A 12,096-nucleotide genomic window follows, 5' to 3' on the forward strand; every position below is an offset into this window, starting at 1 on the left:
GTTGCTCTGTGCCCGTTCACCTGCCCGTCTGTCAGTGCCTCTGACTCTGAGAGACCAAGAAGAGCATACGCTCCAGAGTCACCAAGTTTGGTTTCCAATTGCGGTCCCTACTCCATGCATGTCATTCAGTGAATGTCTATTCATTTTGGAGCCTCGATTTCCCCGTCTGAAAAATGGGACCAATTATACTTTCTGAACAATGATTGAAATGATTGTGAAATGATTCAAAACATGTCAGCTCTGCCCCTCTTTAATGACTGTGCACATACTCCTCCTCCCTGTTTTACGGAGGAGGAAACAGGCAGAGATAAGCCAAGTGACTTGTCCACGGTCTCACAGCCAGGCAGGGAGCGGGGCCCGGAGCCAGTGCACCTGGGCGGGGCCATGGCTGCTGGGCACATGCCGAACACCAGCCCCCTCTCTTGCAGGCCTGCTGGAGCTGCTCAGGCCACCCGGAGGGACAGCAACATGGGGCCAGCAGACAGAGTACAGGAATGAGACATGAGGAGAGGAGGCTGGGTCAGGAAGACACACCAGGCGGGGAACCCGCGGGGTACAGGAGGGAATGTGGGAAATGGGGTCAGCCAGCCGTGTTCCAGCAGCTCCCCACCCCAGGCCACAGCTTCCCCACGCTGAGTGTTCTCGAAATCCACACAGTCTGTTTGTGGCTCTGAGGATTCTGACCACAGGTCAGCCCTGGTGGCCTGCTGCTGCATCTCTAAACATTTCCCGATTTACGGAGTGCTCTCCCCCAGACCCTGGGCGCTTGCAAGTGGGACCAACAAGCTCCCGGGACCAGGCTGCCTCCCCGTGTCTCCTGCAAGAGAGGCCGGTCTGCGATCTGGGTCCTGCCTGTGCCCCTCCTTGCACCCACTGGGCACAGACCAGGGATCCCTCATGGAAAGAGGTGGCCCGGGTGCTTGCTGGCCACACCCCTGGACTTCACCCAACCCTGCGAAGGGTAACCTGCTTGGGGGTTGTGGATGGCGAAGCTCGTGGGAAGAGAGTGACCCGAGGGAGAAAGGAACATGTGTTCACTGGGTGGATTGGAAGGACCCATACTTACCGGTCTGCCCAAGATGACCTACTCCCGAAAGAATAGCTGGGAAAGAAGCAGAGAGCCCCATGGGGAAGCATACAGGGAGAGAGACCTCAGGGGGCGAGCTGAAAGGCTGGCCCTGTCTCAGTCCCCAATTCTGTCCGTATTTACATACATTGGATCAGGCTGAGCTCTCTGGGCCTTGAAGGTGTGCTCTCACAGGCCACCTCACGGACCTTACCCCCAGAGCAGAGGCGTCAGGCTGACACGAAGGGCTGCGGGGTCAGTCCCAGGGGTGAGCCCCAGCTCGGCAAGCTCAGTTTCCCCTGATGAAAAGAGGGATAGCAGTGGTAGTCTCACCGGAAAACACGTCACCTAAGCTCCTGGCACATGGTCTGTATTCAAGAGGGGACAACTCCTTCTTTGTGACGTTAGCGAAGAAGTTCTTTGGCATCCCCTCGCACTCCTATGGAAGCCTTTTGGAACGTACCTTCTTAGCTTCTAACAACTTATCTTTTTACCTCTTACCTCCTACCCAGGGCCAGTGCCCTCATGATCCTGCCGGATGGCTGCCAGCCAGCCCAGGAGAGCAGGGAGGTCCGTGTCCGAACCTAGAAGACCTGCATGAGTGACTTCCAGTGCTTTCTTGTCCAATAACTATGGTAAATGGGCAGTGCAGCACCCATGACCTGATAAACCCAACGCATCAAGAGGCAGACCTCTTAGGGGACAGAGATCCCTGCATAAAGCAGTCAACTTACATCAGCTCAATGCTGGCTGAGAAGATGGAGGATGGGTGGTAGAAATAGATGATGAGTGTTAGTTATGACCTTGAGATCAGCTGGACAGGGGACCAGGGCTCATTCCACTCACTCTCTTGCATTAAGTCCTGGCAGAACTTGCAGCTTTGGATAAAGACTCAGTTGAATTGGAGGGTCCATGAAGGGTATGCAAGGTGCAAGGGATTCCCTTGTGCCTTAGTTCAGATCCTCTCAGAGAGACACTCCCTACTTGACAGACGAGTGCAGGCTGGACAGGCTTCAAAACAGTTCCGCCCGGCAGCAATGTGACTGTGTCTGCCCCAGGGTGTCCCTGAAGCTGCTGCACGAAAGCCCATAGAATGTGCTGGGCGCTTACCCTGGGACAGCCTGGAGATGTGGGAGAGTTGGTGGCAAGAGGCCACCGTTGACCACCTGGAGACAGGAGGTAAAGCCTGTAGGTAAATACTCACCCATCTCATTCCCTGAGCAGAGAAATCTGAGCTACACCCCTTCAGGCTCTTCAGAAGGTACCGTGGGATTGGTCCTCTGTTGCCCATAGGGGCAGCCAAGTCAGTCCTACATCTTTGCCTTTCCCAGTTTTCCTGTTTCACTCCTCAGGTCCTCTCTCTGAGGATGCCTGGGATCACTTCCCATATAAACTACCTTCACATAAGCCTGTGTCTCAGGCACAGCTTTTAGGGGAACTCAAATGAAGACAGACATTCATAAAGTTGAAAGAGGGAGGGAAAGGTATGAAGCAGTCTTTTCACAGAGTGAAGTGTCATAAAAACGCCAAGCATGCTGCATTCCTATTTGGAGTGTGCAGGAATATGTTTAAGGTAAACCCTCCAGCACCTCTGTATTTTCTGCTACAACTTAGAGCATCTCAGCTGTGGTCACAAGGTATGTGGATATGAATTTACTCTTGAATGGGCTTTTTCCAGATGGATTTGATGGAAAAAGAAAGGCAAGAAATCATCATAATGGTAAACCATGGAATGAAGCAGAACAAAGAGGCTGGTGAGGATATGAGGAGATAAATACACACACACACACACACATATACACATCTGTATGTGTGTATATATATCTCCTTATATAAAGAACCTCCTTATATATAAATAATCTTTGCATACATATGCATATATATATGTTATTTTAGCATACATTTTGTATCTTTATAAAGAAAGATACAAAGATGGTAAAGTCAATGGATTCATATCAGAGAGATGGGATGTCAGGGTTTGGAACACAAGCATGAGACTGTGTCTGAGTGGAGAGTAGAGATTAAAGATTGTTGGAGGTGAGGAGGTCATGGAAGGTATGGAATGGTCCACTATTCTACAAGATTGTTAAGTCACTAAGAATGGTGACAGGAATAGGCATGGAGAGCCAGATGCTAGAGTCATTAATGAGTGAAGGAGAGTAGATTGATAGCCAACAGTTGCAAGTAAGGGTGGCAGGTAGTAAAGTGTGGCATGAATTTTGAAAGATCTGGGGGTTTTGAAGGAGGATGGAAGAGTTGAATTACAAGTACAATGGGACACCTACCCCACCCTCAAACCCTCTGATATAAGGAGAATGAAGGTGAGACCTGAATAGCCTCCACTTGAGAGGCTGCAGATAAGGTGGCATTTACAGGGGACAGCCAACTTTCCATTCAGGCAAGATATGAAGAGACCTTACAACAAAAGACAAAGAACACAGATACAGGCACTTGGTGGTGACCAATCCTGTGTCAGGATTCATAGGATATAAAGGTTGAGAAAATGGACAAGGGTGAGAAACAGAGACAATACTTGCCTTGTAGGATTATTGCCAATTTGAGAGATAAGTTTATGTAAGTGGCCAGTAGAGTGTCTGGTGAAGATGGTGATGATGATGATGGTGGTGGTGGTGGTGGTCATGGTGGTAGTCATGGTGATAATGGTGATGATGATGATCTCAAGTAGAGCAAGAGTTAAAGACACATTTCAGGTAAAGTCAGGAGAAGCGCAGTCTAGGATTCAAGTGTCCTTGAGTCTCGTCCTGGCTCCTCTATGACTATCTGTATGGCCTGAAACAAATCAATCACCTTTCCTCTCTGGGCCATGGTTTCTTCATCTCTAAAATGACAGGGATGGATAACATCAGTGGCTGCCTCTCAGAAGTGGCAGAGTGGCCATGAGTAGAATATAGATGATAATTTCCTGAAACACTTTTTCAAAATGTATATTTGCATGCCCCCCCACCCACCCAAGCCCCCCAGCCTCTCCTTACCATCCCCAAGAGGTCAAATCTCATTCTCAGGTTAAGGGCCCAGAATGTGCATTTTTAAAAAAGTCCTCCAGGTGATTTAATAAATGTGCCCCACCCCCATGCCCAGCCCTCTTTTCTTTCTTTAGGGAACTGCTGTGCCAAGAAGCTGGTCTTTCCTCTCCCAAATGTCATTGCTCAGAAAGTGATAGTGAGAAAGATGGGATTTGTCAGAGCTGGGTCAGAGCATTTATCAGAGGGACCAGATGCCCTGACTCTGCCCTTGGTGGGCAGATGGCCAAAGAGCAGGCAGAATTATTTTTACAGCTTTATTCTTTGGGCATTTCCCCCACTGAAATGCAAAAGAATGAGAAATGAATAAGCAAAGCTCAGTTTTGTTGCTGTTGTTTTTGGGTTTTTGTTGAAGATCAGACCACACTGTGCTGTTGCCCAGCCTAGGCATTGGCTATCCTTGAGCAGGGTGGCCCCTCAACCAGTCCTCAGGGGGGAAGCATAGGAAGTAGAGGCACAGTGGGGGAAGTGAACCCAGCACACCACGCACAGGCCTATGTCAGGCACCCCTCTGGGCCCAGCACCTAGAAATGTCCTCAGCACATAGTAGGGATGTGACAAATACTTGTGAAACTGAAATCTAAGGGAAAGTAGCAGTAGACCAAAAGGATAACAATTTAGGGGAATTCATTGGTTTTCAACTGCAGGAGAAAGAATGGCTGCAGAGAATTACAATGTTGTGCTGAGCCAAACTAGCATCAAAGTTGAAGGGCAGAATAAAATCCCTGGCATGCAAGGACTCGACCCCCACAGACCCTCTCTGAGCAGATACACTCGACTGTTTCTAGCAAGAAGAAAAGTCACCCTGAGAAAGTGATGAAGTCACAGGAAAGTGGTAAGCCAATAAGCCTATAAGTTTAGTAGTTAAGTCTAAAAAGTTTTTGATGGCGTGATGTGAAAAGGATTTCCATATGGTTGGTTTGGGACGGAGAAGGAAGTGAAAGCAGGCTAATTTTGGAATTGTATCAAATCGATAGATAACTTTTCAGGGAAAGTTTAGAGATATTGACAAATACCAGAGATTGGTAGAAAGATATATGCTTAAATGTGTTTTCAAGTGTAAGGATAATCACCAGGAAAAAAAAAAAAAGAAATAGGGTATATAATATCCAAGATTCTGGAGGAAAAAAGAAATTCAAAGAATTCAAAATCCATTAAAACAGATGGTAGGGGAAAAAACGGGAAATCTAACAAAGATATTTTTAAAGTTGGAGACATGGAAAACATTAAATAAGTCTGTAAAAATATATCCAGTAATATTAGTTATCACAATATATGTAAATGGGCTAAATTTCTCCTGTTGAAAGACAGAGACACAACAATTGGGTAAAATAAAATCCACTGTGGGCCTTGATGTGAAAACGTTGGAAAGCTTAGTTTTGGAGTATATGCCCAGGAGTAAAATTTCTGAGTCAAAGAGTATGTGCCTATTTGGTTTGACTAGATATTGCTTCATTGCTCTCCAAATTAATTGTATTAATTTACTTTTAGAGTAATGTTAGAGTTCCCATTGCCAAATATTGATGTTGTTACACTTTAAAATTTTTGCCAGTATGTCAGGTATAACGTTGTTATTGTATTTTGTGTTACCTTGCTCACTAATGAGGGTGAGCATCTTTACTTGTGCTTTTGGGCTATTCCAGTTTATTATGTGAATGGCTTGTTCCTGTCATCTGTCCACCCATTTGTACACTTTGGCTTGTTCTTACTGATTTGTAGAATTTCTTTATAAATTTAGAAAGTAACCTTTTGTCAGCCATATACATTGCAATATCTTGTCTTTGATTTGTCTTTTCATTTTGTTTGTGGTGTTTTTGAACTAGACTAGCTTAAAATTTAATGCAACCAAATTTTATAGACTATACTTCCTGTGACTTGTTTAAGAAATTCTTTTGTATTTGAAAGTCATAACCAGATTCTTCTCAGCCCAAATGCTACTTCCTTAGGAGAGTCTTCTCCAATCCCTCAAAATAGATCATGTCTCATTGTTATAAGAAACTACAAGCTCTATAAGTTATTTTTAACAAAATTACATATATTCTTTCATATACTTACAGAGCAGGAACAAAAATGTACTATCTACTATGATTCAAAGGAAATCTCAATAAATATTAAGTAGCTGAATGTATTGAAATACATTTTCTAGCCAAATGCACTAATACTGTAAATTAACTACAGAAGAAGGGCAAAAAAACACTTTTTGTTGTTGGTGGTATTCTTCTAAGTATAATTTACATAGTCAAATGCACAAGTATTCAGTGTGCAGCTCATAGAATTTTGAGGTACACACGTAAGTAGTCATCATTCAGCTGAAGATCCAGAACATTTCCATCACTCCAAAAAGATTCCTCCTGCCCCTTTCCAGTCATTCCCCTGTCCAGAGATAATCACTGTTCTTGAACTTTATGTAAATAGCATCATGCAGCAGAAATTCTTTTGTATCTGGCTTCTTCCATTCAGCATAACATTTTCGAGATGCATTCCTGATTGTTGTGTGTAACGACAGTTCATTTCTTATTTATTTATTCATTTCTTTTTTTTAAGATTTTATTTATTTATCTACGTAGAGAGAGAGAGCATGAGTTGGGGAAGCGGCAGAAGGAGAGGGAGAGAGAGAGAATCTCAAGCAGACTCCATGCTGAGTGCTGAGCCCAACACAGGGCTCAATCCTGTGACCATGAGATCATGACCTGAGCTGAAATCAAGAGTCAGATGCTTAACCGACTGGGTCACCCAGGTGCCCCTGTTTATTCATTTCTTAAGTAGTATCTCTCTGTGCGGTTATATTACTACTTGGTGATCCAGATTTCAGTTTGGGGTTATTGTACATAAAGCTAATAGAAACATTTTTGTACAAGGATTTTTCTGAACATATGCATTCTGGGTACATACCTAATAACAGAAGCTCTGGCTTGTAGGGTGGGAATCTGTTTAATTTTATTAGAAACTGCCAAAAAACTACCACTCTTTTCTGAAGTGTTTGTGCCATTTTATACTTTCATTAGCGACGTTTGAGATTTTTTGCTCTACTTACTCACCAACATTTGATATTTTAACATCTTTTCAATGTCAGCCCTTTGGTGGATGTCAAGTGGTATTTCACTGTAGTTTTACTTTGCATTTCCCTGATGACTGCCAATGTTGACTTTTTTTTTTTTTTTGGCCGTTCACGTGTCTTCTTGATGAGTTGACTGTTCAAATTTTTATTCATTTTATAATGAGCTGTCTTTTCAGTATTGATTTGTAGGAGTTCTTTATGTCTTCTAGATACAATTACTAGGACATTTTAGCACAGACTTTTAAATAACTTCCAGGTTAAAGAGAAAATCTTACTGAAATGACCAATAACTCAGGAATAAATGAGAATGTGAGCACAGTAGCAGACAAAAAGTTTGTGGGATGCATGCAAAATGACAATCAGAGGACATTTTATAGCAATATCCTAATTAGATAAGAAGACAGGTTTTTTTTAAGGATTTTATTTTTGGGGCACCTCAGTGCTCAGTTGATTAGGTGTCTGACTCTTCATTTCTGCTCAAGTCATGATGTCAGGGTTGTGAGATTGAGCCCCGTGTTGGGCTCTGCACTGGGCATGGAGCCTGCTTAAGATTCTCTCTCCCTCTGTCCCCACCTCATGCACAAGCTCTATTTAAAAAAAAAAATGTTATTTTTAAGTAATCTCTACACTAATGTGGGGCTCAAATTCATAACTCTGACATCAAGAGTCATATGCTCCACCGACTAAGCCAGCCAGTCACCCCTTAAAAAAAAATTTAAAGATTTTTTTAAAATAAACTGAATTTAGGAATCAAGAAGCTAGATTACAAATTATAAGGTAATCCCCCAAAAAGTAGAAGGAAAGAATAAATAAACATTGAGAAAATGCAGGGTTAATGGAGTAAATGCAAAAAAGAAAAATGATCAAGGCTTTGATCAAGGCCAATTATGAACAAGGAGGAAATTAATGAAACATTAGAAATAAGAAAGGATGTATATTCTTTTAGGAGATTTAAAGCATAAAAACACACCATTTTTAAAATAAATTTGCAAATGTGGATTTTAAAATGGGTGATTTCCTGGTAAATATAAATTCCAAAATTGACTAAAGAAAGATAATTACAGAAACATGTAAAAGTTAGACCAAGTTAGTCATAAAGCTCAGATCACCAAGAAACAGATATTTGTGGGGTTATATCACTTCTTTCAGAGCACAGAATAAACTTGGAAGCTTCTCATCTCATCTATGAGGCTTGCATAACCATATAACAAGACTAAACAAAGATATCGGGGGAAGGGGGAAAGAAAATATAGATCAATCACATTTATGAACAAAGACACCAGAATCCTAAATAAAACATTAGTAAATTAAATCCATTTGTGTACTAAAAGAATAATACATCTTAACTAAGTAGGGCTTATCCTTGGAATGCCAGGATATTTCAACATGAGGAAATCTATTAATGTAGTTCATTTGATCAGGAATTAAGAGAGAAAAGCCATAATGTCATCTTGATAGATTCCGAAAAAAATATTTTAATGAGTTCAACAAAGTCCCATTTATGATGTAATGAGCCACTTAACAAAATAGAATTAAAATAGAACAGCCTTATTTTAACAAAGGAAAGAAACCCCTCTACAAGCCTCATATTCAGTGGTGAATCACTAGTTTGAAATCAGAAACAAAGACAGACAAACACTACTATTATTCAACATCCTAGCTAATGGAATAAAATAGCATAAAATAACAAAATGTATCAATATTGAAAAAGGAGAGACAAAGCTGTTTTTACTTGCAGACCATATAGTTGTCTGTTTGGAAAATCCTTGCAAATCAGCTGAAATATGGTCTGAACTAATAAGAGAATTTCAGTAAGTTGGCCAGATACTACACCCCATTAAGAAGCAATTGCAAAACGTCATGAGAAAAAAAAGATGACATTTTTGGAAATCTAAGCTACCCAGAATAAACTGAAAAATGTGTAAGAATGACACAGGGGGGAGAAGAAAACAAATGGAAACAATTTCCCACAAACTGAAGGAAACATAAACTGTAGGAATTATGAAGGGGCCTGTCTGGATGAGCCGGGCCCACACTGTTACATTTGACCAGTGACTTCCCATTAAGACCACACCTTTACTCTCTCTCATATAGGAGTTCCCAAAATTTAAATTCACAATTCCATGCACCTGTCAAAATTAGATGTTATGGGGCGCCTGGGTGGCTCAGTCGTTAAGCGTCTGCCTTCAGCTCAGGTCATGATCCCAGGGTCCTGGGATCGAGCCCCGCATCAGGCTCCCTGCTCGGCGGGAAGCCTGCTTCTCCCTCCCCCACTCCCCCTGCTTGTGCTCTCTCTCTTGCTGTGTCTCTCTCTGTCAAATAAATAGATAAAATCTTTTTTAGAAAATGAGATGTTATTTTAGCCCCTTACCCTGATGACCCCAAGCCGTTTGTTTTTCAATTTGAGGTGTTGGTTTTGCACAACCGAAAGTTCACCCTCAGAATGACCACTGGCCATGTATGCACAGCTCAGTTCAAGTGAGTCATACAGCTGCTGGGGTTTCTAGAAAGAAAGAAAGCGGGTTGGAGGAATGAAAAAGCTCTTGACTGGTCTTCAGGCAGCAGGGAAGGATTGAGATCTGGTCCTGGAACCATGGAGTTAATATTATCAAAGCATACGGGGGTGGGGGTTAGAAGAATGTCCGTTCTCTGGTCATGCGGAGATGTTTGCTCAGCATCCTTGGAGGACTGAGTTCATGTGCCATTTTCCTGGTTTCAGAGGCAGGCTGACGTCAACAGAGGCAGCTCTCAAGCTCGCACGAGTTCATATGTATGCGCCCCACATTTGAAACTGGCTTGCAGACCCATCGAGGCATAATCCTCACATCCTGGCTGGGATCTCCAAGTCGTTGGGACCTACCTTAAGAGTCAGTTTTCACAAGGGCTTTGAAGCTTAAGGGGGACACAGTAAAAAAGCCTTAGATGGTCAACGTTCTTGGAACCCTGATAAAACATTTTAACACCTTAGTTGCTCCCAGTCCCAGGAGCGCAATCTAGGCCAATGAGTCTAGAAATAAGGTCCCATCAGGAACACTTAGAGCTACACTGGGAATTTGCCTCTTTTGCCTATGAACTTTGCATGGACAATGGAGACTGTGGGGCTAGGTGATTTCCAAGCTGGGGACAGGAGTCCGGGACAGTACCGGCTGATTATTACCCTTCTCTCAACGCCCTTGCTGTCCCTGAGAGCAAAACAGGCAACCTACTGCAGGCCCATTTTGGTGTTTGGCAGATGACAGAGGTATTAGCAGAAGCAGGGGAGGGAGATTGCTGGGTTTAGGGCAGGACTGTCCTCTTCGACTGAACTTGAGGGAAGCTGGCCAGCTCCAGAAGTGGTGGGCTGTTCATTTTCCTCCTTTACAATAAGGAACTGAGTTTTTGTGTTCTCTTCTGGAAATCCCACTTCTCCCTACCTGGTGAGGCATAGCCAATGGATCTGCCTGACCCCCAGGCAAAGTTCTTCTGCACACCAGCAAGCCGGGTAGATCTCCACTCCACATCAGGTTTTGCATCTGCCCTCAAGTTCATTGCTTAGCTCTGCCTTCAGTCAAGTTAGCATAATGACTTGCATTGTCTTTGCTTGAAGGTACCTTGCATCCTGTGGGGAAGGAGGCTGAATACTTTAGTTTTAAAATATGATGATGAGAATCCATGCCACAAAAGGATGAGCCCATTATTCAGCTGTCCAGATTCCTTTTAAGTGAAGGGGGAAACCCCATAGCCACCACCCCTTGAGTGGAGATTTTAAAGCAGTAACATCCAAGCTCTCAGACAGGTATTTTAAAGTTAAAATTATAATCCTATTAAAAAACCAACAGGTCTGGCAGTAATGAGATTTTTTTTTTTTTTCCAGAATTCTTATTTTGCATTTGACCCTGAATGTGCCTGCTTCACCTTCTCCTTGGAGTATAAACTGTCAGGCTATTTGTGGGTTTTGGCATAAGTTCATTTGGCTCCAGCCATTCTGAAAAAGGGAGATTTTTTATGTGTGGTTGGGTTTTTTATGTGTTCGTTTGTTTGTTTGGTTTGTTTGGAAAATCTACATTCTCTAGGACATTTGGAAAGGGTATTTGAGTGGAATTCAGTATACTTACAAGGCTGAAAAATCAAATAATCGCATGATGAAAAGGAGGGCCACAAACGGACATTGCCTGAGTTTGCCAAATTTTGTTCCAGAGGTTGGCAACCTTCTGTTTCAAAACAGGAAAGCAGCTCAATCGTGCGGAGTCACCTACACATAGGCTTTCCTAGATAATTATTCAGCTGACAGTTCAGGGAGCTTTAACAAACCCTGCTCCCTGGTCTCTGAAGACTGAATTCATTATGTCTTAAACAAGGAAAAAAAAAATTCCCCATTGGGATTTTCAGATCTGAGTGCTTTCTTTAAATATGTGGTTTACCTGTTTAAGGCCTTGGCAAAGAAAATAAAAATGCCTATCTTAACAGTTAATCTCAGGCTTTAATTATTCCTATTTTTGATCTTGTAGCTGTAGCTCTAAATTAAACAGTCTTCCTTTAATGTGGGTAGGTGCTTTAAAAAAGCCTTTCAACTTGTAGACTTAAAAAAAAATTTTTTTTTTCTTGCGTGAACAGCTTGGGTGGGGAGCGAAAAGAAAGTGCCAACTACAGCCTTTTTGTTTTGCTGAGAAGCTGATGGGCAATTATTTGGAAATGTCTGGAGTGTGTTGTGCCGCACAGACAGGCGAGGTGTGAGGAGTGCTAGGAGTGGCCCTCGGGGAGGGGGGTGGGGGGAGAGGCAGACAGGTGCGCGCAGCAGAGGTAGCTTCCTTCCCCCACCCCGGTGTTTTACCATCGATTTCTGTGAAGATGACTTTGTCCCTGAGCCTCTTTCAGGACGGTGAGGATTGGGGTCTGGGTAGGAAGGAGGATGCGGGGTAGGGTTTGGGAACATGATTTCCATGACTTTTCCC

General features: G+C 43.0%; 1 long non-coding RNA gene across 1 annotated transcript in view; it reads left to right on the plus strand.

Moving 5' to 3' along the window:
• The first annotated feature begins 4,617 nt into the window (after positions 1 to 4,617).
• LOC112815113 (uncharacterized) overlaps positions 4,618 to 12,096 on the plus strand; it is a 45,118-nt gene continuing 37,639 nt past the window's right edge. The window contains exon 1 of the long non-coding RNA XR_012374180.1: positions 4,618 to 4,942. This is a non-coding gene — a long non-coding RNA (uncharacterized lncRNA). The remainder of the gene's footprint in view (positions 4,943 to 12,096) is intronic.

Source organism: Callorhinus ursinus, unplaced genomic scaffold, assembly GCF_003265705.2.
Source record: "Callorhinus ursinus isolate GAN/ISIS: 27379988/994484 unplaced genomic scaffold, GSC_fseal_2.0 scaffold30, whole genome shotgun sequence".
Taxonomy (NCBI): Eukaryota; Metazoa; Chordata; class Mammalia; order Carnivora; family Otariidae; genus Callorhinus; species Callorhinus ursinus.